The sequence below is a fragment of the Malaclemys terrapin genome, chromosome 4 (genome assembly GCF_027887155.1).
Source record: "Malaclemys terrapin pileata isolate rMalTer1 chromosome 4, rMalTer1.hap1, whole genome shotgun sequence".
Classification (NCBI taxonomy): Eukaryota; Metazoa; Chordata; order Testudines; family Emydidae; genus Malaclemys; species Malaclemys terrapin.
Window position 1 is genome coordinate 21,808,634 of NC_071508.1, and position 6,498 is coordinate 21,815,131.

The following is a 6,498-nucleotide window of genomic DNA, read 5'->3' on the forward strand; positions in this document are numbered from 1 at the left end:
CTGGCACGGGTTCTGTTGAACCGATTGATCACTCACCTGGAGAAGGGCTTACTGCCAGAATCACAGTGTGGCTTCTGCAAGGGACGTGGGACTATTGACATGATCTTCGCTGTGCATCAGCTACAGGAGAAATGTCAAGAGTGGAATCGTGAACTCTACACAACTTTTGTGGACCTCACGAAAGCATTTGACTCTGTCAGTCGCCAGGGCCTGTGGAGGATCATGTTGAAATTTGGCTGTCCAGACAGATTCATACGAAATGGTACGTCAATTTCATCACGGTATGATGGCTCGTGTCCTGGATGACGGTGAAACATCTGAGGCCTTCCCAGTCACCAACGGCGTCAAGCAATGGTGTGTTTTAGCACCCACTTTGTTCAGCATGATATTCTCTGCCACTCTGACTGATGCCGTTCAACACTGCTCTGAAGGAGTAGGCATGAAGTATAGAACTGACGGGAAACTAGTCAATCTGAGGAGACTGCATGCCATCACCAAGGTGAAGGAAACTGTACTTCAAGACTTTCTCTTTGCCGATGATTGTGCTCTGAATGCTAGTACAGAGCCAGAAATGCAAGCCAATATGGACAAGTTTTCAACTGCATGCAACAACTTCGGTCTCACCATTAACATCAAGAAGACTGAGGTCATGCACCAGCCAGCTCCCCACGCTCCGTACTCAGAACCGTCCATCACTGTAAATGGACAGAGACTTCAGACAGTGGACCACTTCACATATCTGAGCAGTACCCTTTCCCGAGCAGTGTCAATCGATGATGAAGTAAACTGCAGAATTGCTAAAGCCAGCTCTGCATTTGGCCGATTGCGCTCCAACGTTTGGGAACGTCGAGGGATCAGCCTACCAACGAAGCTGAAGGTCTACCGAGCAGTGGTGCTTCCAACTCTGCTGTACGCCTGCGAGACGTGGACTGTCTATCGGAGTCATGCACGAAGGCTCAATCACTTCCACATTTCCTGTCTGCGAAAGCTTCTAAAAATCAGATGGCAGGACAAAGTGCCCGATACTGATGTCCTTACTAGAGCCAGTCTGCCGTCAGTTCACACATTGCTGATGAGAGCCCAGACCAGGGGGGCTGGACATGTCGTGAGAATGTCAGATGAACGCATTCCTAAACAGCTCTTCCTCAGAGAACTCACTCAAGGAAGCGCTCCCATGGAGGACAAAAGAAGCGATTCAAGGACACCCTGAAGACCACTTTGAAGTCCTTTGAGATCAACACCGCCACATGGGGAAACCTTCGCGCTGAACCGTCCAGCATGGCGCAACCTCATTCACACAGGCAGTAATACCTCTGAGGCGAGGCGAATTGCTGAGGCTGAAAAAAAGCGTGAGCTGCGCAAGTCCAGAGCTGCTTGTACATCATCGACAGTGCCATTACTTGTCTGCCCGACGTGTGACAGGACGTTCCACGCCCGAATAGGACTGATCAGTCATCTTCAGACGTACAGAGCCCGGTCATCGAAAGAATGAGTGGTTGAGGTCTTCATCGATAACGATGGACGAACATCACTCACATGCAATCCCCCACCCTGTACATAGCAATCGTCTGTTTCATTTTGATGTTTTTTGATGTACTTTAATGCTTTTATTCATTTTATTGATTAAATAATTGTAATTACAGTAATACATCAGGGTATAAAAGATCTACACATCTTCTCCTGAACACAGACTGCTCCAATGGATCCCACAACCCATACAGCGAGAAAGCCGTAGCAAGCGTTAACATCTCCAAAATCCTATCCGGGCAGGAAAATGCACCTGCTGTTTGCAACACTTCTATAGTATAGACACAGGGTGAGGGCTAGACAAAGTGACCACGGTTAGTCCTGCTCCATCTCTATTGTCTGGGTTTCCATCTACAGCTGTTCACACTGGAAATGCAGGACAGGGGTAAGGTTAGCCCATCACCAAAAGAACCTTAATGTAAAGCAGTGCTCCTGCCAGTGCCTGGTGGGGATCACGCAGACAGACTACACCCCAGGCTGGGCATTGTCCCAGGGTAAAGCAGGGCTGTAGTGGAAGGTGGAGGAGCCCCTGGACGAACAGGGTGAGGCATGGGACAATTCAGCTAAGAGTTGCAGGGCTGGGCACCAGAAGAATCGCGGGGTGGAACTTTGGGGTATGGCAGGGAGGGGTGGAACGAGCCCCGCTCTGGGTCAGTCCCAGTGCCAATGGCCCACTGCCTTTTGAAGAGGCCACTGATGAAGGCCATTTGTCCTACTCCCCTGGGTCCCGCAACCCAGCTCTGGCCAGAGAGAAACTTTGCCTTGGAATCTTAAAGCAAGTGACTTTGTTTTTAGGGCTGAAGGGGATGGTGGGATGGGAGACGCTGTCAGCTCAGAGAAAAAACTGACCCTTGTGCTCTTTGGGGGATCGTACCTGAAATGGGGGTCAGCGGGAGGTGGAAGGGCTGAGTGTAAAGGACCAGGAAGGAAACAGGGTCCTGGGAGAGAGTCAGTGCTGGGACACCCCGTTGCTCATGAGACTCCACCTTCCGAGTAGTGCGGCCCCAGGTCTGTAACCCTTATGCTGGGGAGCGCTGCCAAGCAAAGTCTCCTGCTGCAGGCGCACGGCCCTGCCCAACATAAGGGCTGCAGAACAGGGCCTTTAGAAGGGGTGTTACTACTGTGTCCTGAGGAGCATGAGGGATGGGACCGCTCGGAACCACAGGCTTCCTCCAAGGCTTTGGGGGCTAACGGGGTCGGCTAAATTCTCCTCTTCCTAACTACCTTCTTTGAGAAGGCTAAAGGTGCTGACGAAGACAGCCGTGCATTGACTGCAGACACAAACACAAAAACAGAGCTCTTCTGAAATGGGGGGCTAAGTAGGGACCCAAAGAGGTCGGGGTGCATGACCACCTGCCTACCGAGGTGCTAATGGGTAATGACTTGGAGAACTGGCCGGATGGCACTCATAGCGCCCTGGTCCTTACCTGGAGCCAGAGCCAGGGAGGGGCGCGGGACCTCCCGAGGGGGGGGCTGAAGCGCCGAGGGTAGGGCTCGACAGGGCTGGGCCGGAGCCTCTGTCCCAGGGTGGGGAAACTGAGGCGCCACCAGCCAGGGCTGTATCCTCAGATCCAGCAGCTGAATTCCAAACGGAGCTGCAGGTGGATCCCTCCCTGGAGAAACTGAGGGCCCTGGCTAGCCACGACAGTGCAGAGTCCCAGGGGGAGGACCGCCAGGAGCAATTCCTGTGGGAGAGGGGATTCCTGTACCGGGAATGGACTGGTTCAGGGCGAACTGAATCTTGGAAAGTCGGGAGGCAGCTGGTGGTTCCCCAGAGGTACTGCCGCAAACTGTTGTTCTTGGCTCACGATATCCCCCTTTCGGGGCATCAGGCGCACCAGGCAGAGGCTGCTGCAGAACTTTTACTGGCCTGGGGTCTTTGACGCGGTCCAACAGTATTGCAGGACCTGTGACTCCTGCCAGAGGGTGGGAAGGGCCCGGGATAAGTGTAAAGCCCTGCTGAGACCTTTGCCTATCATAGAGGAGCCTTTCCAGAAGGTGGCCGGGGACACAGTGGGGCCCCTCAGCAGGGTGACCCGGTCAGGGAAGAAATACATCCTGGTGGTAAGCAACAGAGGGTCCTGTGGCACCTTTGAGACTAACAGAAGCACTGGGAGCATAAGCTTTCGTGGGTAAGAACCTCACTTCTTCAGATGCAAATCCTGGTGGTGGTAGATTTTGCTACGCGCTACCCCGAGGCAGTGGCCTTGTCCTCTATTGAGGCAGACACCGTGGCAGACGCGCTGCTGACCATCTTCAGCAGAGTGGGGTTCCCCAAGGAGGTCCTTACAGACCAGGGGTCTAACTTCATGTCAACCCTGCTCCAGTGCTTGTGGGAGAAGTGTGGGGTCCGACACACCTGGGCCTCAGCCTACCACCCTCAGTCCAATGGGACCCTAAAGAAGATGCTGAAAACCTTTATGGACCAGCACCCGCAGGACTGGGACAAGTATTTACCCCACCTGCTGTTCACATATAGGGAAATGCCCCAGGAATCCACAGGGTTCTCCCCGTTCGAGTTGCTGTACGGAAGGAGGGTGAGGGGGCCCCTGGACTTGATGAGGGCCGAGTGGGAGGGAAAGGCCTCTCCCGATGGGGAATCAGTGGTAGAGTATGTACTGACTTTCCAGGAAAAGCTCGTGGAGCTCATGGGCTTGGAACCTAGCAAGGGCCCAGAAGAAGCAGAAGGTCTGGTACAACCGCTCAGCACATGCCCGCTCATATGCTACCGGGGACCAGGTGATGCTCCTCATCCCCGTGAGGAAGAACAAGCTGCAAGCGGCCTGGGACAGCCCCTTCATGGTCATCAGACAGGTAAACGAGGTGAACTATGTGGTGGAACTGTCCAACCGGACTCACAGCCACCGGGTGTATCACGTTAACATAATGAAGCCGTACTGGGACAGGGAGAAGTTGGTGCTGGCTGTGTGTGGGCAGTGGGAGGAGAAAGGAGAGGACCCCCTGGTGATACCAGACACCTCTGTGTTCCTGGGGAACCAGGGTGCAGTATCCAGCCTGACTCATGAAAGACACCCCCCCCCCCCCCCGCCTCTGCTTAAACCAAAACCCATCAGAAGAAGAAAACTTGCAGAGAGCAGTGAAGGGCGTTGGGAGACACACCTAGACCCTTCCTGACAAGGGTGACAAGATTAAGACATCTCCATTAGCATACAGAATGGAGAGCAGAGACAACTCCTCTAGCCTCATCTGCATGAAAGATGGGACAGGAAGACATGTCAATTTACATCCAGAATGGAGAACAGGGAACCACACTGAATTCTGGGACCAGAAAAAGCAGGGAAGCACTGCATCCTGGGAATCTCTGCTCCAGATGCTAATGAACCTACGCCTGCACACACACCCAGCTCAGCAGTTATCAGACCAATTCTAGTAATGAATCCTTAATTGATATCCAAATACTGAAGCAGCCTAATTGTATTGTGAGCTCCCTGGAAGAAAACACCACCCATAGCCAAGAGTGATCAGCTCCTATTGTCTAGTCTAAATGTAAGGGTACTGTTGCCCCCTACATTCAGTGGGGTGTTTTGGTTGGCTGCTCCTAGCACTAAAAGGGGAGGGGTCGATGGCAAATCAGGAGCCTGAGACTGACAGTCCCCAGGAACAATGGGGAGAGGCCAATGCTCCAGATCAACCTGATTGACAGGGCGGGCAGCTAATCAGGGAGTCAGGAGGTCAGCGGGGGTCCCGTCCTCCGGGTGAGCTGGAATTGCCTGGGTCAGACAGGGTGGGGCCGAGCTAAGGAGAGAGCAGGGACCCGAGCTGAGCTGCTGGGAGCAGAGCTGCAGCCCCAAAGCCAGAGCACAGCCCAGAGAGAGCAGAGCTGCCCTGGGGGCAGAGCTGCAGCAACCGGAGCCAGAGGGGCCAGACAAGAAGCCCAGGGAGCTGAAGGCCGAGCAGCAGCAGCAGCCGGGCTGAGGCCGAGTGGAGCTGGAGCCGGGGCTGGAGCTGTCCAGAGCTGGGTGCGGTGAGCAGCTGGGGAGAGTGAGGGGGACCCTGGGCAGTGGGCCCAGCACAGGGAGATGCCTCAGCCAAGAGGCCTTGCAGGCCAGACTCGGAGGGGGGATCATAACCCCGACCGGGCGGGGGCGACGCTGGGAAAAAGGGTCCTGCCACCTAGAGCCTGAGAGCGTGTGGCCACCGCCAGAGCAAGTGTCCGACCCGCAGCGTCTCTGCAGCACAGCCAGGGCCCGAGAAGGAGCCTGGGACCTACAAGGAACAAACGGTGACCTGTCCTGACATTCCAGAGACACTGTTTGTAATGTTCCCTGCCACAGAGCGGGGTGATGTGTTTTCCTTTAACCTTTCCCATTTTTCCTTATTCTTTTTTAAAATTAATTGTTAATTAAACAACTTGTATTTGCTTTAAATTGTATGAAATGATCAGTGGGTCAGGGAGGTGCCCAGTGCAGAGAGAGTACCCCGGAGTGGGGACACCCTAGTCCCTGTCCTGGGTGACCACAGCAGGGTTGGGGGTCGAGCCCCCCAGGAATCCTGGGCCCAGCCTTGTCGGGGTTTACAAGGACACTGCCAGACAGAAGAGTGGAAGGGGAGTCCTCAAGGGCAGGGAGGCCTCTGGGTAAAGGAAGTGGGAGCGAGGACTCGGATCCTTTCGCTAGCCCACTTCACCGGGGTAGTGCAGAAGCCAGGAAAGTTCCCCCCAATAGCGGGACCATTCCCCCGCTTACATAAAGAAAACCCTTGAGTCATCAGCTTACCTATAAACAAATCTAGTGTTCTCCCTTGAACCATTGTATTTTCTCTACAAAAATCCCTACTCACCCTCTAGTCAGGGTTCTGATGCTTAGATCCAAACTATGCATCAGTTCCACTGGAACTCCATCTCCTCACTGATCGTGCTGGGGACTCTGCCTGCCTCTTGCCCTCAGGACCCTCAGCTACCGCCATCATCTGGGAACCCCGACCAGTTCAAACTTCAGGGAGCGGTGAGAC